We start from the raw sequence: 16,646 nt of genomic DNA on the forward strand, positions 1-16,646 counted from the left end.
GGATCTACGCGTCTCAAATCAAAATAACCAAAAACAAAAATAAATTCCGAATTCGCCGAAAAAGGGGTGCAACACGAGGACTTCCCAGGAGGTCACCCATCCTAGTACTACTCTCGCCCAAGCGCGCTTAACTGCGGAGTTCTGATGGGATCCGGTGCATTAGTGCTGGTATGATCGCACCCATTTACTTAGAGCGTTAATTTTTATTTATACCCTTTCCAGCCCCTGATTTCTTTTAAAATGCCGTAACTTTGCGCCCGATCGCCCGAACTAAACATTTTTTTTCTTTCAAATTGGTTAGTTTTTCGGGATCTACGCGTCTCAAATCAAAATAACCAAAAACAAAAATAAATTCCGAATTCGCCGAAAAAGGGGTGCAACACGAGGACTTCGCAGGAGGTCACCCATCCTAGTACTACTCTCGCCCAAGCGCGCTTAACTGCGGAGTTCTGATGAGATCCGGTGCATTAGTGCTGGTATGATCGCACCCATTTACTTAGAGCGTTAATTTTTATTTATACCCTTTCCAGCCCCTGATTTCTTTTAAAATGCCGTAACTTTGCGCCCGATCGCCTGAACTAAACATTTTTTTTTCTTTCAAATTGGTTAGTTTTTCGGGATCTACGCGTCTCAAATCAAAATAACCAAAAACAAAAATAAATTCCGAATTCGCCGAAAAGGGGGTGCAACACGAGGACTTCCCAGGAGGTCACCCATCCTAGTACTACTCTCGCCCAAGCACGCTTAACTGCGGAGTTCTGATGGGATCCGGTGCATTAGTGCTGGTATGATCGCACCCATTTACTTAGAGCGTTAATTTTTATTTATACCCTTTCCAGCCCCTGATTTCTTTTAAAATGCCGTAACTTTGCGCCCGATCGCCCGAACTAAACATTTTTTTTCTTTCAAATTGGTTAGTTTTTCGGGATCTACGCGTCTCAAATCAAAATAACCAAAAACAAAAATAAATTCCGAATTCGCCGAAAAAGGGGTGCAACACGAGGACTTCCCAGGAGGTCACCCATCCTAGTACTACTCTCGCCCAAGCACGCTTAACTGCGGAGTTCTGATGGGATCCGGTGCATTAGTGCTGGTATGATCGCACCAATTTACTTAGAGCGTTAATTTTTATTTATACCCTTTCCAGCCCCTGATTTCTTTTAAAATGCCGTAACTTTGCGTCCGATCCCCCGAACTAAACATTTTTTTCCTTTCAAATTGGTTAGTTTTTCGGGATCTACGCGTCTCAAATCAAAATAACCAAAAACAAAAATAAATTCCGAATTCGCCGAAAAAGGGGTGCAACACGAGGACTTCCCAGGAGGTCACCCATCCTAGTACTACTCTCGCCCAAGCGCGCTTAACTGCGGAGTTCTGATGGGATCCGGTGCATTAGTGCTGGTATGATCGCACCCATTTACTTAGAGCGTTAATTTTTATTTATACCCTTTCCAGCCCCTGATTTCTTTTAAAATGCCGTAACTTTGCGCCCGATCGCCCGAACTAAACATTTTTTTTTCTTTCAAATTGGTTAGTTTTTCGGGATCTACGCGTCTCAAATCAAAATAACCAAAAACAAAAATAAATTCCGAATTCGCCGAAAAAGGGGTGCAACACGAGGACTTCCCAGGAGGTCACCCATCCTAGTACTACTCTCGCCCAAGCACGCTTAACTGCGGAGTTCTGATGGGATCCGGTGCATTAGTGCTGGTATGATCGCACCCATTTACTTAGAGCGTTAATTTTTATTTATACCCTTTCCAGCCCCTGATTTCTTTTAAAATGCCGTAACTTTGCGCCCGATCGCCCGAACTAAACATTTTTTTCTTTCAAATTGGTTAGTTTTTCGGGATCTACGCGTCTCAAATCAAAATAACCAAAAACAAAAATAAATTCCGAATTCGCCGAAAAAGGGGTGCAACACGAGGACTTCCCAGGAGGTCACCCATCCTAGTACTACTCTCGCCCAAGCACGCTTAACTGCGGAGTTCTAATGAAGGTGCATTAGTGCTGGTATGATCGCACCCATTTACTTAGAGCGTTAATTTTTATTTATACCCTTTCCAGCCCCTGATTTCTTTTAAAATGCCGTAACTTTGCGCCCGATCGCCCGAACTAAACATTTTTTTCTTTCAAATTGGTTAGTTTTTCGGGATCTACGCGTCTCAAATCAAAATAACCAAAAACAAAAATAAATTCCGAATTCGCCGAAAAAGGGGTGCAACACGAGGACTTCCCAGGAGGTCACCCATCCTAGTACTACTCTCGCCCAAGCACGCTTAACTGCGGAGTTCTGATGGGATCCGGTGCATTAGTGCTGGTATGATCGCACCCATTTACTTAGAGCGTTAATTTTTATTTATACCCTTTCCAGCCCCTGATTTCTTTTAAAATGCCGTAACTTTGCGCCCGATCGCCCGAACTAAACATTTTTTTCTTTCAAATTGGTTAGTTTTTCGGGATCTACGCGTCTCAAATCAAAATAACCAAAAACAAAAATAAATTCCGAATTCGCCGAAAAAGGGGTGCAACACGAGGACTTCCCAGGAGGTCACCCATCCTAGTACTACTCTCGCCCAAGCACGCTTAACTGCGGAGTTCTAATGAAGGTGCATTAGTGCTGGTATGATCGCACCCATTTACTTAGAGCGTTAATTTTTATTTATACCCTTTCCAGCCCCTGATTTCTTTTAAAATGCCGTAACTTTGCGCCCGATCGCCCGAACTAAACATTTTTTTCTTTCAAATTGGTTAGTTTTTCGGGATCTACGCGTCTCAAATCAAAATAACCAAAAACAAAAATAAATTCCGAATTCGCCGAAAAAGGGGTGCAACACGAGGACTTCCCAGGAGGTCACCCATCCTAGTACTACTCTCGCCCAAGCACGCTTAACTGCGGAGTTCTGATGGGATCCGGTGCATTAGTGCTGGTATGATCGCACCCATTTACTTAGAGCGTTAATTTTTATTTATACCCTTTCCAGCCCCTGATTTCTTTTAAAATGCCGTTACTTTGCGACCGATCCCCCGAACTAAACATTTTTTTTTCTTTCAAATTGGTTAGTTTTTCGGGATCTACGCGTCTCAAATCAAAATAACCAAAAACAAAAATAAATTCCGAATTCGCCGAAAAAGGGGTGCAACACGAGGACTTCCCAGGAGGTCACCCATCCTAGTACTACTCTCGCCCAAGCACGCTTAACTGCGGAGTTCTGATGGGATCCGGTGCATTAGTGCTGGTATGATCGCACCCATTTACTTAGAGCGTTAATTTTTATTTATACCCTTTCCAGCCCCTGATTTCTTTTAAAATGCCGTAACTTTGCGCCCGATCGCCCGAACTAAACATTTTTTTTTCTTTCAAATTGGTTAGTTTTTCGGGATCTACGCGTCTCAAATCAAAATAACCAAAAACAAAAATAAATTCCGAATTCGCCGAAAAAGGGGTGCAACACGAGGACTTCCCAGGAGGTCACCCATCCTAGTACTACTCTCGCCCAAGCACGCTTAACTGCGGAGTTCTGATGGGATCCGGTGCATTAGTGCTGGTATGATCGCACCCATTTACTTAGAGCGTTAATTTTTATTTATACCCTTTCCAGCCCCTGATTTCTTTTAAAATGCCGTAACTTTGCGCCCGATCGCCCGAACTAAACATTTTTTTCTTTCAAATTGGTTAGTTTTTCGGGATCTACGCGTCTCAAATCAAAATAACCAAAAACAAAAATAAATTCCGAATTCGCCGAAAAAGGGGTGCAACACGAGGACTTCCCAGGAGGTCACCCATCCTAGTACTACTCTCGCCCAAGCACGCTTAACTGCGAAGTTCTGATGGGATCCGGTGCATTAGTGCTGGTATGATCGCACCCATTTACTTAGAGCGTTAATTTTTATTTATACCCTTTCCAGCCCCTGATTTCTTTTAAAATGCCGTAACTTTGCGCCCGATCGCCCGAACTAAACATTTTTTTCTTTCAAATTGGTTAGTTTTTCGGGATCTATGCGTCTCAAATCAAAATAACCAAAAACAAAAATAAATTCCGAATTCGCCGAAAAAGGGGTGCAACACGAGGACTTCCTAGGAGGTCACCCATCCTAGTACTACTCTCGCCCAAGCACGCTTAACTGCGGAGTTCTGATGGGATCCGGTGCATTAGTGCTGGTATGATCGAACCCATTTACTTAGAGCGTTAATTTTTATTTATACCCTTTCCAGCCCCTGATTTCTTTTAAAATGCCGTAACTTTGCGCCCGATCGCCCGAACTAAACATTTTTTTCCTTTCAAATTGGTTAGTTTTTCGGGATCTACGCGTCTCAAATCAAAATAACCAAAAACAAAAATAAATTCCGAATTCGCCGAAAAAGGGGTGCAACACGAGGACTTCCCAGGAGGTCACCCATCCTAGTACTACTCTCGCCCAAGCACGCTTAACTGCGGAGTTCTGATGGGATCCGGTGCATTAGTGCTGGTATGATCGCACCCATTTACTTAGAGCGTTAATTTTTATTTATACCCTTTCCTGCCCCTGATTTCTTTTAAAATGCCGTAACTTTGCGCCCGATCGCCCGAACTAAACATTTTTTTTTTCTTTCAAATTGGTTAGTTTTTCGGGATCTACGCGTCTCAAATCAAAATAACCAAAAACAAAAATAAATTCCGAATTCGCCGAAAAAGGGGTGCAACACGAGGACTTCCCAGGAGGTCACCCATCCTAGTACTACTCTCGCCCAAGCACGCTTAACTGCGGAGTTCTGATGGGATCCGGTGCATTAGTGCTGGTATGATCGCACCCATTTACTTAGAGCGTTAATTTTGATTTATACCCTTTCCAGCCCCTGATTTCTTTTAAAATGCCGTAACTTTGCGCCCGATCGCCCGAACTAAACATTTTTTTCTTTCAAATTGGTTAGTTTTTCGGGGTCTACGCGTCTCAAATCAAAATAACCAAAAACAAAAATAAATTCCGAATTCGCCGAAAAAGGGGTGCAACACGAGGACTTCCCAGGAGGTCACCCATCCTAGTACTACTCTCGCCCAAGCACGCTTAACTGCGGAGTTCTGATGGGATCCGGTGCATTAGTGCTGGTATGATCGCACCCATTTACTTAGAGCGTTAATTTTTATTTATACCCTTTCCAGCCCCTGATTTCTTTTAAAATGCCGTAACTTTGCGCCCGATCGCCCGAACTAAACATTTTTTTCCTTTCAAATTGGTTAGTTTTTCGGGATCTACGCGTCTCAAATCAAAATAACCAAAAACAAAAATAAATTCCGAATTCGCCGAAAAAGGGGTGCAACACGAGGACTTCCCAGGAGGTCACCCATCCTAGTACTACTCTCGCCCAAGCACGCTTAACTGCGGAGTTCTGATGGGATCCGGTGCTTTAGTGCTGGTATGATCGCACCCATTTACTTAGAGCGTTAATTTTTATTTATACCCTTTCCAGCCCCTGATTTCTTTTAAAATGCCGTAACTTTGCGCCCGATCCCCCGAACTAAACATTTTTTTCCTTTCAAATTGGTTAGTTTTTCGGGATCTACGCGTCTCAAATCAAAATAACCAAAAACAAAAATAAATTCCGAATTCGCCGAAAAAGGGGTGCAACACGAGGACTTCCCAGGAGGTCACCCATCTTAGTACTACTCTCGGCCAAGCACGCTTAACTGCGGAGTTCTGATGGGATCCGGTGCATTAGTGCTGGTATGATCGCACCCATTTACTTAGAGCGTTAATTTTTATTTATACCCTTTCCAGCCCCTGATTTCTTTTAAAGTGCCGTAACTTTGCGACCGATCCCCCGAACTAAACATTTTTTTTCTTTCAAATTGGTTAGTTTTTCGGGATCTACGCGTCTCAAATCAAAATAACCAAAAACAAAAATAAATTCCGAATTCGCTGAAAAAGGGGTGCAACACGAGGACTTCCCAGGAGGTCACCCATCCTAGTACTACTCTCGCCCAAACACGCTTAACTGCGGAGTTCTGATGGGATCCGGTGCATTAGTGCTGGTATGATCGCACCCATTTACTTAGAGCGTTAATTTTTATTTATACCCTTTCCAGCCCCTGATTTCTTTTAAAATGCCGTAACTTTGCGCCCGATCGCCCGAACTAAACTTTTTTTTCTTTCAAATTGGTTAGTTTTTCGGGATCCACGCGGTTCAAATCAAAATAACCAAAAACAAAAATAAATTCCGAATTCGCCGAAAAAGGGGTGCAACACGAGGACTTCCCAGGAGGTCACCCATCCTAGTATTACTCTCGCCCAAGCACGCTTAACTGCGGAGTTCTGATGGGATCCGGTGCATTAGTGCTGGTATGATCGCACCCATTTACTTAGAGCGTTAATTTTTATTTATACCCTTTCCAGCCCCTGATTTCTTTTAAAATGCCGTAACTTTGCGCCCGATCGCCCGAACTAAACATTTTTTTCTTTCAAATTGGTTAGTTTTTCGGCATCTACGCGTCTCAAATCAAAATAACCAAAAACAAAAATAAATTCCGAATTCGCCGAAAAAGGGGTGCAACACGAGGACTTCCCAGGAGGTCACCCATCCTAGTACTACTCTCGCCCAAGCACGCTTAACTGCGGAGTTCTGATGGGATCCGGTGCATTAGTGCTGGTATGATCGCACCCATTTACTTAGAGCGTTAATTTTTATTTATACCCTTTCCAGCCTGTGATTTCTTTTAAAATGCCGTAACTTTGCGCCCGATCGCCCGAACTAAACATTTTTTTCTTTCAAATTGGTTAGTTTTTCGGCATCTACGCGTCTCAAATCAAAATAACCAAAAACAAAAATAAATTCCGAATTCGCCGAAAAAGGGGTGCAACACGAGGACTTCCCAGGAGGTCACCCAACCTAGTACTACTCTCGCCCAAGCACGCCTAACTGCGGAGTTCTGATGGGATCCGGTGCATTAGTGCTGGTATGATCGCACCCATTTACTTAGAGCGTTAATTTTTATTTATACCCTTTCCAGCCCCTGATTTCTTTTAAAATGCGTAACTTTGCGCCCGATCGCCCGAACTAAACATTTTATTCTTTCAAATTGGTTAGTTTTTCGGGATCTACGCGTCTCAAATCAAAATAACCAAAAACAAAAATAAATTCCGAATTCGCCGAAAAAGGGGTGCAACACGAGGACTTCCCAGGAGGTCACCCATCCTAGTACTACTCTCGCCCAAGCACGCTTAACTGCGGAGTTCTGATGGGATCCGGTGCATTAGTGCTGGTATGATCGCACCCATTTACTTAGAGCGTTAATTTTTATTTATACCCTTTCCAGCCCCTGATTTCTTTTAAAATGCCGTAACTTTGCGCCCGATCGCCCGAACTAAACATTTTTTTTCTTTCAAATTGGTTAGTTTTTCGGGATCTACGCGTCTCAAATCAAAATAACCAAAAACAAAAATAAATTCCGAATTCGCCGAAAAAGGGGTGCAACACGAGGACTTCCCAGGAGGTCACCCATCCTAGTACTACTCTCGCCCAAGCACGCTTAACTGCGGAGTTCTGATGGGATCCGGTGCATTAGTGCTGGTATGATCGCACCCATTTACTTAGAGCGTTAATTTTTATTTATACCCTTTCCAGCCCCTGATTTCTTTTAAAATGCCGTAACTTTGCGCCCGATCGCCCGAACTAAACATTTTTTTCTTTCAAATTGGTTAGTTTTTCGGGATCTACGCGTCTCAAATCAAAATAACCAAAAACAAAAATAAATTCCGAATTCGCCGAAAAAGGGGTGCAACACGAGGACTTCCCAGGAGGTCACCCATCCTAGTACTACTCTCGCCCAAGCACGCTTAACTGCGGAGTTCTGATGGGATTCGGTGCATTAGTGCTGGTATGATCGCACCCATTTACTTAGAGCGTTAATTTTTATTTATACCCTTTCCAGCCCCTGATTTCTTTTAAAATGCCGTAACTTTGCGCCCAATCGCCCGAACTAAACATTTTTTTCTTTCAAATTGGTTAGTTTTTCGGGATCTACGCGTCTCAAATCAAAATAACCAAAAACAAAAATAAATTCCGAATTCGCCGAAAAAGGGGTGCAACACGAGGACTTCCCAGGAGGTCACCCATCCTAGTACTACTCTCGCCCAAGCACGCTTAACTGCGGAGTTCTGATGGGATCCGGTGCATTAGTGCTGGTATGATCGCACCCATTTACTTAGAGCGTTAATTTTTATTTATACCCTTTCCAGCCCCTGATTTCTTTTAAAATGCCGTAACTTTGCGCCCGATCGCCCGAACTAAACATTTTTTTTCTTTCAAATTGGTTAGTTTTTCGGGATCTACGCGTCTCAAATCAAAATAACCAAAAACAAAAATAAATTCCGAATTCGCCGAAAAAGGGGTGCAACACGAGGACTTCCCAGGAGGTCACCCATCCTAGTACTACTCTCGCCCAAGCACGCTTAACTGCGGAGTTCTGATGGGATCCGGTGCATTAGTGCTGGTATGATCGCACCCATTTACTTAGAGCGTTAATTTTTATTTATACCCTTTCCAGCCCCTGATTTCTTTTAAAATGCCGTAACTTTGCGCCCGATCGCCCGAACTAAACATTTTTTTTCTTTCAAATTGGTTAGTTTTTCGGGATCTACGCGTCTCAAATCAAAATAACCAAAAACAAAAATAAATTCCGAATTCGCCGAAAAAGGGGTGCAACACGAGGACTTCCCAGGAGGTCACCCATCCTAGTACTACTCTCGCCCAAGCACGCTTAACTGCGGAGTTCTGATGGGATCCGGTGCATTAGTGCTGGTATGATCGCACCCATTTACTTAGAGCGTTAATTTTTATTTATACCCTTTCCAGCCCCTGATTTCTTTTAAAATGCCGTAACTTTGCGCCCGATCGCCCGAACTAAACATTTTTTTTCTTTCAAATTGGTTAGTTTTTCGGGATCTACGCGTCTCAAATCAAAATAACCAAAAACAAAAATAAATTCCGAATTCGCCGAAAAAGGGGTGCAACACGAGGACTTCCCAGGAGGTCACCCATCCTAGTACTACTCTCGCCCAAGCACGCTTAACTGCGGAGTTCTGATGGGATCCGGTGCATTAGTGCTGGTATGATCGCACCCATTTACTTAGAGCGTTAATTTTTATTTATACCCTTTCCAGCCCCTGATTTCTTTTAAAATGCCGTAACTTTGCGCCCGATCGCCCGAACTAAACATTTTTTTTCTTTCAAATTGGTTAGTTTTTCGGGATCTACGCGTCTCAAATCAAAATAACCAAAAACAAAAATAAATTCCGAATTCGCCGAAAAAGGGGTGCAACACGAGGACTTCCCAGGAGGTCACCCATCCTAGTACTACTCTCGCCCAAGCACGCTTAACTGCGGAGTTCTGATGGGATCCGGTGCATTAGTGCTGGTATGATCGCACCCATTTACTTAGAGCGTTAATTTTTATTTATACCCTTTCCAGCCCCTGATTTCTTTTAAAATGCCGTAACTTTGCGCCCGATCGCCCGAACTAAACATTTTTTTTCTTTCAAATTGGTTAGTTTTTCGGGATCTACGCGTCTCAAATCAAAATAACCAAAAACAAAAATAAATTCCGAATTCGCCGAAAAAGGGGTGCAACACGAGGACTTCCCAGGAGGTCACCCATCCTAGTACTACTCTCGCCCAAGCACGCTTAACTGCGGAGTTCTGATGGGATCCGGTGCATTAGTGCTGGTATGATCGCACCCATTTACTTAGAGCGTTAATTTTTATTTATACCCTTTCCAGCCCCTGATTTCTTTTAAAATGCCGTAACTTTGCGCCCGATCGCCCGAACTAAACATTTTTTTTCTTTCAAATTGGTTAGTTTTTCGGGATCTACGCGTCTCAAATCAAAATAACCAAAAACAAAAATAAATTCCGAATTCGCCGAAAAAGGGGTGCAACACGAGGACTTCCCAGGAGGTCACCCATCCTAGTACTACTCTCGCCCAAGCGCGCTTAACTGCGGAGTTCTGATGGGATCCGGTGCATTAGTGCTGGTATGATCGCACCCATTTACTTAGAGCGTTAATTTTTATTTATACCCTTTCCAGCCCCTGATTTCTTTTAAAATGCCGTAACTTTGCGCCCGATCGCCCGAACTAAACATTTTTTTCTTTCAAATTGGTTAGTTTTTCGGGATCTACGCGTCTCAAATCAAAATAACCAAAAACAAAAATAAATTCCGAATTCGCCGAAAAAGGGGTGCAACACGAGGACTTCCCAGGAGGTCACCCATCCTAGTACTACTCTCGCCCAAGCGCGCTTAACTGCGGAGTTCTGATGGGATCCGGTGCATTAGTGCTGGTATGATCGCACCCATTTACTTAGAGCGTTAATTTTTATTTATACCCTTTCCAGCCCCTGATTTCTTTTAAAATGCCGTAACTTTGCGCCCGATCGCCCGAACTAAACATTTTTTTCTTTCAAATTGGTTAGTTTTTCGGGATCTACGCGTTTCAAATCAAAATAACCAAAAACAAAAATAAATTCCGAATTCGCCGAAAAAGGGGTGCAACACGAGGACTTCCCAGGAGGTCACCCATCCTAGTACTACTCTCGCCCAAGCACGCTTAACTGCGGAGTTCTGATGGGATCCGGTGCATTAGTGCTGGTATGATCGCACCCATTTACTTAGAGCGTTAATTTTTATTTATACCCTTTCCAGCCCCTGATTTCTTTTAAAATGCCGTAACTTTGCGCCCGATCGCCCGAACTAAACATTTTTTTCTTTCAAATTGGTTAGTTTTTCGGGATCTACGCGTCTCAAATCAAAATAACTAAAAACAAAAATAAATTCCGAATTCGCCGAAAAAGGGGTGCAACACGAGGACTTCACAGGAGGTCACCCATCCTAGTACTACTCTCGCCCAAGCACGCTTAACTGCGGAGTTCTGATGGGATCCGGTGCATTAGTGCTGGTATGATCGCACCCATTTACTTAGAGCGTTAATTTTTATTTATACCCTTTCCAGCCCCTGATTTCTTTTAAAATGCCGTAACTTTGCGCCCGATCGCCCGAACTAAACATTTTTTTTCTTTCAAATTGGTTAGTTTTTCGGGATCTACGCGTCTCAAATCAAAATAACCAAAAACAAAAATAAATTCCGAATTCGCCGAAATAGGGGTGCAACACGAGGACTTCCCAGGAGGTCACCCATCCTAGTACTACTCTCGCCCAAGCACGCTTAACTGCGGAGTTCTGATGGGATCCGGTGCATTAGTGCTGGTATGATCTCACCCATTTACCTAGAGCGTTAATTTTTATTTATACCCTTTCCAGCCCCTGATTTCTTTTAAAATGCCGTAACTTTGCGCCCGATCGCCCGAACTAAACATTTTTTTCTTTCAAATTGGTTAGTTTTTCGGGATCTACGAGTCTCAAATCAAAATAACCAAAAACAAAAATAAATTCCGAATTCGCCGAAAAAGGGGTGCAACACGAGGACTTCCCAGGAGGTCACCCATCCTAGTACTACTCTCGCCCAAGCACGCTTAACTGCGGAGTTCTGATGGGATCCGGTGCATTAGTGCTGGTATGATCGCACCCATTTACTTAGAGCGTTAATTTTTATTTATACCCTTTCCAGCCCCTGATTTCTTTTAAAATGCCGTAACTTTGCGCCCGATCGCCCGAACTAAACATTTTTTTCTTTCAAATTGGTTAGTTTTTCGGGATCTACGCGTCTCAAATCAAAATAACCAAAAACAAAAATAAATTCCGAATTCGCCGAAAAAGGGGTGCAACACGAGGACTTCCCAGGAGGTCACCCATCCTAGTACTACTCTCGCCCAAGCACGCTTAACTGCGGAGTTCTGATGGGATCCGGTGCATTAGTGCTGGTATGATCGCACCCATTTACTTAGAGCGTTAATTTTTATTTATACCCTTTCCAGCCCCTGATTTCTTTTAAAATGCCGTAACTTTGCGCCCGATCGCCCGAACTAAACATTTTTTTCTTTCAAATTGGTTAGTTTTTCGGGATCTACGCGTCTCAAATCAAAATAACCAAAAACAAAAATAAATTCCGAATTCGCCGAAAAAGGGGTGCAACACGAGGACTTCCCAAGAGGTCACCCATCCTAGTACTACTCTCGCCCAAGCACGCTTAACTGCGGAGTTCTGATGGGATCCGGTGCATTAGTGCTGGTATGATCGCACCCATTTACTTAGAGCGTTAATTTTTATTTATACCCTTTCCAGCCCCTGATTTATTTTAAAATGCCGTAACTTTGCGCCCGATCGCCCGAACTAAACATTTTTTTCTTTCAAATTGGTTAGTTTTTCGGGATCTACGCGTCTCAAATCAAAATAACCAAAAACAAAAATAAATTCCGAATTCGCCGAAAAAGGGGTGCAACACGAGGACTTCCCAGGAGGTCACCCATCCTAGTACTACTCTCGCCCAAGCACGCTTAACTGCGGAGTTCTGATGGGATCCGGTGCATTAGTGCTGGTATGATCGCACCCATTTACTTAGAGCGTTAATTTTTATTTATACCCTTTCCAGCCCCTGATTTCTTTTAAAATGCCGTAACTTTGCGCCCGATCGCCCGAACTAAACATTTTTTTTCTTTCAAATTGGTTAGTTTTTCGGGATCTACGCGTCTCAAATCAAAATAACCAAAAACAAAAATAAATTCCGAATTCGCAGAAAAAGGGGTGCAACACGAGGACTTCCCAGGAGGTCACCCATCCTAGTACTACTCTCGCCCAAGCACGCTTAACTGCGGAGTTCTGATGGGATCCGGTGCATTAGTGCTGGTATGATCGCACCCATTTACTTAAAGCGTTAATTTTTATTTATACCCTTTCCAGCCCCTGATTTCTTTTAAAATGCCGTAACTTTGCGCCCGATCGCCCGAACTAAACATTTTTTTCTTTCAAATTGGTTAGTTTTTCGGGATCTACGCGTCTCAAATCAAAATAACCAAAAACAAAAATAAATTCCGAATTCGCCGAAAAAGGGGTGCAACACGAGGACTTCCCAGGAGGTCACCCATCCTAGTACTACTCTCGCCCAAGCACGCTTAACTGCGGAGTTCTGATGGGATCCGGTGCATTAGTGCTGGTATGATCGCACCCATTTACTTAGAGCGTTAATTTTTATTTATACCCTTTCCAGCCCCTGATTTCTTTTAAAATGCCGTAACTTTGCGCCCGATCGCCCGAACTAAACATTTTTTTCTTTCAAATTGGTTAGTTTTTCGGGATCTACGCGTCTCAAATCAAAATAACCAAAAACAAAAATAATTTCCGAATTCGCCGAAAAAGGGGTGCAACACGAGGACTTCCCAGGAGGTCACCCATCCTAGTACTACTCTCGCCCAAGCACGCTTAAATGCGGAGTTCTGATGGGATCCGGTGCATTAGTGCTGGTATGATCGCACCCATTTACTTAGAGCGTTAATTTTTATTTATACCCTTTCCAGCCCCTGATTTCTTTTAAAATGCCGTAACTTTGCGCCCGATCGCCCGAACTAAACATTTTTTTTCTTTCAAATTGGTTAGTTTTTCGGGATCTACGCGTCTCAAATCAAAATAACCAAAAACAAAAATAAATTCCGAATTCGCCGAAAAAGGGGTGCAACACGAGGACTTCCCAGGAGGTCACCCATCCTAGTACTACTCTCGCCCAAGCACGCTTAACTGCGGAGTTCTGATGGGATCTGGTGCATTAGTGCTGGTATGATCGCACCCATTTACTTAGAGCGTTAATTTTTATTTATACCCTTTCCAGCCCCTGATTTCTTTTAAAATGCCGTAACTTTGCGCCCGATCGCCCGAACTAAACATTTTTTTTCTTTCAAATTGGTTAGTTTTTCGGGATCTACGCGTCTCAAATCAAAATAACCAAAAACAAAAATAAATTCCGAATTCGCCGAAAAAGGGGTGCAACACGAGGACTTCCCAGGAGGTCACCCATCCTAGTACTACTCTCGCCCAAGCACGCTTAACTGCGGAGTTCTGATGGGATCCGGTGCATTAGTGCTGGTATGATCGCACCCATTTACTTAGAACGTTAATTTTTATTTATACCCTTTCCAGCCCCTGATTTCTTTTAAAATGCCGTAACTTTGCGCCCGATCGCCCGAACTAAACATTTTTTTTCTTTCAAATTGGTTAGTTTTTCGGGATCTACGCGTCTCAAATCAAAATAACCAAAAACAAAAATAAATTCCGAATTCGCCGAAAAAGGGGTGCAACACGAGGACTTCCCAGGAGGTCACCCATCCTAGTACTACTCTCGCCCAAGCACGCTTAACTGCAGAGTTCTGATGGGATCCGGTGCATTAGTGCTGGTATGATCGCACCCATTTACTTAGAACGTTAATTTTTATTTATACCCTTTCCAGCCCCTGATTTCTTTTAAAATGCCGTAACTTTGCGCCCGATCGCCCGAACTAAACATTTTTTTTCTTTCAAATTGGTTAGTTTTTCGGGATCTACGCGTCTCAATCAAAATAACCAAAAACAAAAATAAATTCCGAATTCGCCGAAAAAGGGGTGCAACACGAGGACTTCCTAGGAGGTCACCCATCCTAGTACTACTCTCGCCCAAGCACGCTTAACTGCGGAGTTCTGATGGGATCCGGTGCATTAGTGCTGGTATGATCGCACCCATTTACTTAGAGCGTTAATTTTTATTTATACCCTTTCCAGCCCCTGATTTCTTTTAAAATGCCGTAACTTTGCGCCCGATCGACCGAACTAAACATTTTTTTCTTTCAAATTGGTTAGTTTTTCGGGATCTACGCGTCTCAAATCAAAATAACTAAAAACAAAAATAAATTCCGAATTCGCCGAAAAAGGGGTGCAACACGAGGACTTCCCAGGAGGTCACCCATCCTAGTACTACTCTCGCCCAAGCACGCTTAACTGCGGAGTTCTGATGGGATCCGGTGCATTAGTGCTGGTATGATCGCACCCATTTACTTAGAGCGTTAATTTTTATTTATACCCTTTCCGGCCCCTGATTTCTTTTAAAATGCCGTAACTTTGCGCCCGATCGCCCGAACTAAACATTTTTTTTCTTTCAAATTGGTTAGTTTTTCGGGATCTACGCGTCTCAAATCAAAATAACCAAAAACAAAAATAAATTCCGAATTCGCCGAAAAAGGGGTGCAACACGAGGACTTCCCAGGAGGTCACCCATCCTAGTACTACTCTCGCCCAAGCACGCTTAACTGCGGAGTTCTGATGGGATCCGGTGCATTAGTGCTGGTATGATCGCACCCATTTACTTAGAGCGTTAATTTTTATTTATACCCTTTCCAGCCCCTGATTTATTTTAAAATGCCGTAACTTTGCGCCCGATCGCCCGAACTAAACATTTTTTTCTTTCAAATTGGTTAGTTTTTCGGGATCTACGCGTCTCAAATCAAAATAACCAAAAACAAAAATAAATTCCGAATTCGCCGAAAAAGGGGTGCAACACGAGGACTTCCCAGGAGGTCACCCATCCTAGTACTACTCACGCCCAAGCACGCTTAACTGAGGAGTTCTGATGGGATCCGGTGCATTAGTGCTGGTATGATCGCACCCATTTACTTAGAGCGTTAATTTTTATTTATACCCTTTCCAGCCCCTGATTTCTTTTAAAATGCCGTAACTTTGCGCCCGATCGCCTGAACTAAACATTTTTTTTCTTTCAAATTGGTTAGTTTTTCGGGATCTACGCGTCTCAAATCAAAATAACCAAAAACAAAAATAAATTCCGAATTCGCCGAAAAAGGGGTGCAACACGAGGACTTCCCAGGAGGTCACCCATCCTAGTACTACTCTCGCCCAAGCACGCTTAACTGCGGAGTTCTGATGGGATCCGGTGCATTAGTGCTGGTATGATCGCACCCATTTACTTAGAGCGTTAATTTTTATTTATACCCTTTCCAGCCCCTGATTTCTTTTAAAATGCCGTAACTTTGCGCCCGATCGCCCGAACTAAACATTTTTTTTCTTTCAAATTGGTTAGTTTTTCGGGATCTACGCGTCTCAAATCAAAATAACCAAAAACAAAAATAAATTCCGAATTCGCCGAAAAAAGAGGTGCAACACGAGGACTTCCCAGGAGGTCACCCATCCTAGTACTACTCTCGCCCAAGCACGCTTAACTGCGGAGTTCTGATGGGATCCGGTGCATTAGTGCTGGTATGATCGCACCCATTTACTTAGAACGTTAATTTTTATTTATACCCTTTCCAGCCCCTGATTTCTTTTAAAATGCCGTAACTTTGCGCCCGATCGCCCGAACTAAACATTTTTTTTCTTTCAAATTGGTTAGTTTTTCGGGATCTACGCGTCTCAAATCAAAATAACCAAAAACAAAAATAAATTCCGAATTCGCCGAAAAAGGGGTGCAACACGAGGACTTCCCAGGAGGTCACCCATCCTAGTACTACTCTCGCCCAAGCACGCTTAACTGCGGAGTTCTGATGGGATCCGGTGCATTAGTGCTGGTATGATCGCACCCATTTACTTAGAACGTTAATTTTTATTTATACCCTTTCCAGCCCCCTGATTTCTTTTAAAATGCCGTAACTTTGCGCCCGATCGCCCGAACTAAACATTTTTTTTCTTTCAAATTGGTTAGTTTTTCGGGATCTACGCGTCTCAAATCAAAATAACCAAAAACAAAAA

At 43.0% G+C, this 16,646-nt stretch overlaps 54 non-coding genes across 54 annotated transcripts; all 54 read right to left on the minus strand.

Moving 5' to 3' along the window:
- Positions 1–63: 63 nt before the first annotated feature.
- Positions 64–182, minus strand: LOC145572828 (5S ribosomal RNA). The gene has a single exon (XR_014096954.1). It is a non-coding gene; the product is annotated as a 5S ribosomal RNA (ribosomal RNA).
- A 189-nt stretch (positions 183–371) lies between these two features.
- Positions 372–490, minus strand: LOC145573025 (5S ribosomal RNA). The gene has a single exon (XR_014097140.1). It is a non-coding gene; the product is annotated as a 5S ribosomal RNA (ribosomal RNA).
- Positions 491–680: 190 nt separating this feature from the next.
- Positions 681–799, minus strand: LOC145573488 (5S ribosomal RNA). The gene has a single exon (XR_014097497.1). It is a non-coding gene; the product is annotated as a 5S ribosomal RNA (ribosomal RNA).
- A 189-nt stretch (positions 800–988) lies between these two features.
- LOC145573968 (5S ribosomal RNA) lies at positions 989–1,107 on the minus strand. Its single transcript, XR_014097939.1, has one exon. It is a non-coding gene; the product is annotated as a 5S ribosomal RNA (ribosomal RNA).
- A 189-nt stretch (positions 1,108–1,296) lies between these two features.
- Positions 1,297–1,415, minus strand: LOC145572829 (5S ribosomal RNA). The gene has a single exon (XR_014096955.1). It is a non-coding gene; the product is annotated as a 5S ribosomal RNA (ribosomal RNA).
- A 190-nt stretch (positions 1,416–1,605) lies between these two features.
- Positions 1,606–1,724, minus strand: LOC145573500 (5S ribosomal RNA). Its single transcript, XR_014097506.1, has one exon. It is a non-coding gene; the product is annotated as a 5S ribosomal RNA (ribosomal RNA).
- Positions 1,725–1,912: 188 nt separating this feature from the next.
- LOC145573215 (5S ribosomal RNA) lies at positions 1,913–2,027 on the minus strand. Its single transcript, XR_014097321.1, has one exon. It is a non-coding gene; the product is annotated as a 5S ribosomal RNA (ribosomal RNA).
- Positions 2,028–2,215: 188 nt separating this feature from the next.
- Positions 2,216–2,334, minus strand: LOC145573511 (5S ribosomal RNA). The gene has a single exon (XR_014097515.1). It is a non-coding gene; the product is annotated as a 5S ribosomal RNA (ribosomal RNA).
- A 188-nt stretch (positions 2,335–2,522) lies between these two features.
- On the minus strand, positions 2,523–2,637 carry LOC145573216 (5S ribosomal RNA). The gene has a single exon (XR_014097322.1). It is a non-coding gene; the product is annotated as a 5S ribosomal RNA (ribosomal RNA).
- A 188-nt stretch (positions 2,638–2,825) lies between these two features.
- On the minus strand, positions 2,826–2,944 carry LOC145573523 (5S ribosomal RNA). Its single transcript, XR_014097522.1, has one exon. It is a non-coding gene; the product is annotated as a 5S ribosomal RNA (ribosomal RNA).
- A 190-nt stretch (positions 2,945–3,134) lies between these two features.
- On the minus strand, positions 3,135–3,253 carry LOC145573534 (5S ribosomal RNA). The gene has a single exon (XR_014097528.1). It is a non-coding gene; the product is annotated as a 5S ribosomal RNA (ribosomal RNA).
- A 190-nt stretch (positions 3,254–3,443) lies between these two features.
- On the minus strand, positions 3,444–3,562 carry LOC145573546 (5S ribosomal RNA). The gene has a single exon (XR_014097536.1). It is a non-coding gene; the product is annotated as a 5S ribosomal RNA (ribosomal RNA).
- A 188-nt stretch (positions 3,563–3,750) lies between these two features.
- On the minus strand, positions 3,751–3,869 carry LOC145572813 (5S ribosomal RNA). Its single transcript, XR_014096940.1, has one exon. It is a non-coding gene; the product is annotated as a 5S ribosomal RNA (ribosomal RNA).
- Positions 3,870–4,057: 188 nt separating this feature from the next.
- Positions 4,058–4,176, minus strand: LOC145573036 (5S ribosomal RNA). The gene has a single exon (XR_014097151.1). It is a non-coding gene; the product is annotated as a 5S ribosomal RNA (ribosomal RNA).
- A 189-nt stretch (positions 4,177–4,365) lies between these two features.
- On the minus strand, positions 4,366–4,484 carry LOC145573558 (5S ribosomal RNA). The gene has a single exon (XR_014097545.1). It is a non-coding gene; the product is annotated as a 5S ribosomal RNA (ribosomal RNA).
- A 191-nt stretch (positions 4,485–4,675) lies between these two features.
- LOC145573570 (5S ribosomal RNA) lies at positions 4,676–4,794 on the minus strand. The gene has a single exon (XR_014097556.1). It is a non-coding gene; the product is annotated as a 5S ribosomal RNA (ribosomal RNA).
- A 188-nt stretch (positions 4,795–4,982) lies between these two features.
- On the minus strand, positions 4,983–5,101 carry LOC145573582 (5S ribosomal RNA). Its single transcript, XR_014097566.1, has one exon. It is a non-coding gene; the product is annotated as a 5S ribosomal RNA (ribosomal RNA).
- A 189-nt stretch (positions 5,102–5,290) lies between these two features.
- LOC145573749 (5S ribosomal RNA) lies at positions 5,291–5,409 on the minus strand. Its single transcript, XR_014097727.1, has one exon. It is a non-coding gene; the product is annotated as a 5S ribosomal RNA (ribosomal RNA).
- A 189-nt stretch (positions 5,410–5,598) lies between these two features.
- LOC145572971 (5S ribosomal RNA) lies at positions 5,599–5,717 on the minus strand. Its single transcript, XR_014097090.1, has one exon. It is a non-coding gene; the product is annotated as a 5S ribosomal RNA (ribosomal RNA).
- Positions 5,718–5,906: 189 nt separating this feature from the next.
- Positions 5,907–6,025, minus strand: LOC145574002 (5S ribosomal RNA). The gene has a single exon (XR_014097974.1). It is a non-coding gene; the product is annotated as a 5S ribosomal RNA (ribosomal RNA).
- A 188-nt stretch (positions 6,026–6,213) lies between these two features.
- On the minus strand, positions 6,214–6,332 carry LOC145572862 (5S ribosomal RNA). The gene has a single exon (XR_014096987.1). It is a non-coding gene; the product is annotated as a 5S ribosomal RNA (ribosomal RNA).
- A 188-nt stretch (positions 6,333–6,520) lies between these two features.
- LOC145573594 (5S ribosomal RNA) lies at positions 6,521–6,639 on the minus strand. Its single transcript, XR_014097577.1, has one exon. It is a non-coding gene; the product is annotated as a 5S ribosomal RNA (ribosomal RNA).
- Positions 6,640–6,827: 188 nt separating this feature from the next.
- On the minus strand, positions 6,828–6,946 carry LOC145572996 (5S ribosomal RNA). Its single transcript, XR_014097113.1, has one exon. It is a non-coding gene; the product is annotated as a 5S ribosomal RNA (ribosomal RNA).
- Positions 6,947–7,133: 187 nt separating this feature from the next.
- Positions 7,134–7,252, minus strand: LOC145573598 (5S ribosomal RNA). Its single transcript, XR_014097580.1, has one exon. It is a non-coding gene; the product is annotated as a 5S ribosomal RNA (ribosomal RNA).
- Positions 7,253–7,441: 189 nt separating this feature from the next.
- On the minus strand, positions 7,442–7,560 carry LOC145573599 (5S ribosomal RNA). Its single transcript, XR_014097581.1, has one exon. It is a non-coding gene; the product is annotated as a 5S ribosomal RNA (ribosomal RNA).
- A 188-nt stretch (positions 7,561–7,748) lies between these two features.
- On the minus strand, positions 7,749–7,867 carry LOC145572954 (5S ribosomal RNA). Its single transcript, XR_014097074.1, has one exon. It is a non-coding gene; the product is annotated as a 5S ribosomal RNA (ribosomal RNA).
- A 188-nt stretch (positions 7,868–8,055) lies between these two features.
- On the minus strand, positions 8,056–8,174 carry LOC145573600 (5S ribosomal RNA). Its single transcript, XR_014097582.1, has one exon. It is a non-coding gene; the product is annotated as a 5S ribosomal RNA (ribosomal RNA).
- A 189-nt stretch (positions 8,175–8,363) lies between these two features.
- Positions 8,364–8,482, minus strand: LOC145573601 (5S ribosomal RNA). Its single transcript, XR_014097583.1, has one exon. It is a non-coding gene; the product is annotated as a 5S ribosomal RNA (ribosomal RNA).
- A 189-nt stretch (positions 8,483–8,671) lies between these two features.
- On the minus strand, positions 8,672–8,790 carry LOC145573602 (5S ribosomal RNA). Its single transcript, XR_014097584.1, has one exon. It is a non-coding gene; the product is annotated as a 5S ribosomal RNA (ribosomal RNA).
- Positions 8,791–8,979: 189 nt separating this feature from the next.
- On the minus strand, positions 8,980–9,098 carry LOC145573603 (5S ribosomal RNA). The gene has a single exon (XR_014097585.1). It is a non-coding gene; the product is annotated as a 5S ribosomal RNA (ribosomal RNA).
- A 189-nt stretch (positions 9,099–9,287) lies between these two features.
- On the minus strand, positions 9,288–9,406 carry LOC145573605 (5S ribosomal RNA). The gene has a single exon (XR_014097587.1). It is a non-coding gene; the product is annotated as a 5S ribosomal RNA (ribosomal RNA).
- Positions 9,407–9,595: 189 nt separating this feature from the next.
- On the minus strand, positions 9,596–9,714 carry LOC145573606 (5S ribosomal RNA). Its single transcript, XR_014097588.1, has one exon. It is a non-coding gene; the product is annotated as a 5S ribosomal RNA (ribosomal RNA).
- A 189-nt stretch (positions 9,715–9,903) lies between these two features.
- LOC145572831 (5S ribosomal RNA) lies at positions 9,904–10,022 on the minus strand. The gene has a single exon (XR_014096957.1). It is a non-coding gene; the product is annotated as a 5S ribosomal RNA (ribosomal RNA).
- Positions 10,023–10,210: 188 nt separating this feature from the next.
- Positions 10,211–10,329, minus strand: LOC145572832 (5S ribosomal RNA). Its single transcript, XR_014096958.1, has one exon. It is a non-coding gene; the product is annotated as a 5S ribosomal RNA (ribosomal RNA).
- A 188-nt stretch (positions 10,330–10,517) lies between these two features.
- Positions 10,518–10,636, minus strand: LOC145573607 (5S ribosomal RNA). Its single transcript, XR_014097589.1, has one exon. It is a non-coding gene; the product is annotated as a 5S ribosomal RNA (ribosomal RNA).
- A 188-nt stretch (positions 10,637–10,824) lies between these two features.
- On the minus strand, positions 10,825–10,943 carry LOC145573948 (5S ribosomal RNA). Its single transcript, XR_014097921.1, has one exon. It is a non-coding gene; the product is annotated as a 5S ribosomal RNA (ribosomal RNA).
- A 189-nt stretch (positions 10,944–11,132) lies between these two features.
- Positions 11,133–11,251, minus strand: LOC145572966 (5S ribosomal RNA). The gene has a single exon (XR_014097085.1). It is a non-coding gene; the product is annotated as a 5S ribosomal RNA (ribosomal RNA).
- Positions 11,252–11,439: 188 nt separating this feature from the next.
- Positions 11,440–11,558, minus strand: LOC145573608 (5S ribosomal RNA). Its single transcript, XR_014097590.1, has one exon. It is a non-coding gene; the product is annotated as a 5S ribosomal RNA (ribosomal RNA).
- A 188-nt stretch (positions 11,559–11,746) lies between these two features.
- Positions 11,747–11,865, minus strand: LOC145573609 (5S ribosomal RNA). Its single transcript, XR_014097591.1, has one exon. It is a non-coding gene; the product is annotated as a 5S ribosomal RNA (ribosomal RNA).
- A 188-nt stretch (positions 11,866–12,053) lies between these two features.
- LOC145573911 (5S ribosomal RNA) lies at positions 12,054–12,172 on the minus strand. Its single transcript, XR_014097885.1, has one exon. It is a non-coding gene; the product is annotated as a 5S ribosomal RNA (ribosomal RNA).
- A 188-nt stretch (positions 12,173–12,360) lies between these two features.
- On the minus strand, positions 12,361–12,479 carry LOC145573610 (5S ribosomal RNA). Its single transcript, XR_014097592.1, has one exon. It is a non-coding gene; the product is annotated as a 5S ribosomal RNA (ribosomal RNA).
- A 189-nt stretch (positions 12,480–12,668) lies between these two features.
- On the minus strand, positions 12,669–12,787 carry LOC145573611 (5S ribosomal RNA). The gene has a single exon (XR_014097593.1). It is a non-coding gene; the product is annotated as a 5S ribosomal RNA (ribosomal RNA).
- Positions 12,788–12,975: 188 nt separating this feature from the next.
- On the minus strand, positions 12,976–13,094 carry LOC145573612 (5S ribosomal RNA). The gene has a single exon (XR_014097594.1). It is a non-coding gene; the product is annotated as a 5S ribosomal RNA (ribosomal RNA).
- A 188-nt stretch (positions 13,095–13,282) lies between these two features.
- On the minus strand, positions 13,283–13,401 carry LOC145572944 (5S ribosomal RNA). The gene has a single exon (XR_014097064.1). It is a non-coding gene; the product is annotated as a 5S ribosomal RNA (ribosomal RNA).
- Positions 13,402–13,590: 189 nt separating this feature from the next.
- Positions 13,591–13,709, minus strand: LOC145574033 (5S ribosomal RNA). Its single transcript, XR_014098004.1, has one exon. It is a non-coding gene; the product is annotated as a 5S ribosomal RNA (ribosomal RNA).
- A 189-nt stretch (positions 13,710–13,898) lies between these two features.
- LOC145573613 (5S ribosomal RNA) lies at positions 13,899–14,017 on the minus strand. The gene has a single exon (XR_014097595.1). It is a non-coding gene; the product is annotated as a 5S ribosomal RNA (ribosomal RNA).
- A 189-nt stretch (positions 14,018–14,206) lies between these two features.
- On the minus strand, positions 14,207–14,325 carry LOC145573990 (5S ribosomal RNA). The gene has a single exon (XR_014097962.1). It is a non-coding gene; the product is annotated as a 5S ribosomal RNA (ribosomal RNA).
- A 188-nt stretch (positions 14,326–14,513) lies between these two features.
- On the minus strand, positions 14,514–14,632 carry LOC145573954 (5S ribosomal RNA). Its single transcript, XR_014097926.1, has one exon. It is a non-coding gene; the product is annotated as a 5S ribosomal RNA (ribosomal RNA).
- Positions 14,633–14,820: 188 nt separating this feature from the next.
- On the minus strand, positions 14,821–14,939 carry LOC145573614 (5S ribosomal RNA). Its single transcript, XR_014097596.1, has one exon. It is a non-coding gene; the product is annotated as a 5S ribosomal RNA (ribosomal RNA).
- Positions 14,940–15,128: 189 nt separating this feature from the next.
- On the minus strand, positions 15,129–15,247 carry LOC145573616 (5S ribosomal RNA). Its single transcript, XR_014097598.1, has one exon. It is a non-coding gene; the product is annotated as a 5S ribosomal RNA (ribosomal RNA).
- A 188-nt stretch (positions 15,248–15,435) lies between these two features.
- On the minus strand, positions 15,436–15,554 carry LOC145572962 (5S ribosomal RNA). The gene has a single exon (XR_014097081.1). It is a non-coding gene; the product is annotated as a 5S ribosomal RNA (ribosomal RNA).
- A 189-nt stretch (positions 15,555–15,743) lies between these two features.
- LOC145573617 (5S ribosomal RNA) lies at positions 15,744–15,862 on the minus strand. The gene has a single exon (XR_014097599.1). It is a non-coding gene; the product is annotated as a 5S ribosomal RNA (ribosomal RNA).
- A 190-nt stretch (positions 15,863–16,052) lies between these two features.
- Positions 16,053–16,171, minus strand: LOC145573944 (5S ribosomal RNA). Its single transcript, XR_014097917.1, has one exon. It is a non-coding gene; the product is annotated as a 5S ribosomal RNA (ribosomal RNA).
- A 189-nt stretch (positions 16,172–16,360) lies between these two features.
- Positions 16,361–16,479, minus strand: LOC145573618 (5S ribosomal RNA). The gene has a single exon (XR_014097600.1). It is a non-coding gene; the product is annotated as a 5S ribosomal RNA (ribosomal RNA).
- Between the last annotated feature and the right edge of the window lie 167 nt (positions 16,480–16,646).

Source organism: Chenopodium album, chromosome 12, assembly GCF_948465745.1.
Source record: "Chenopodium album chromosome 12, dcCheAlbu1.1, whole genome shotgun sequence".
NCBI lineage: Eukaryota > Viridiplantae > Streptophyta > Magnoliopsida > Caryophyllales > Amaranthaceae > Chenopodium > Chenopodium album.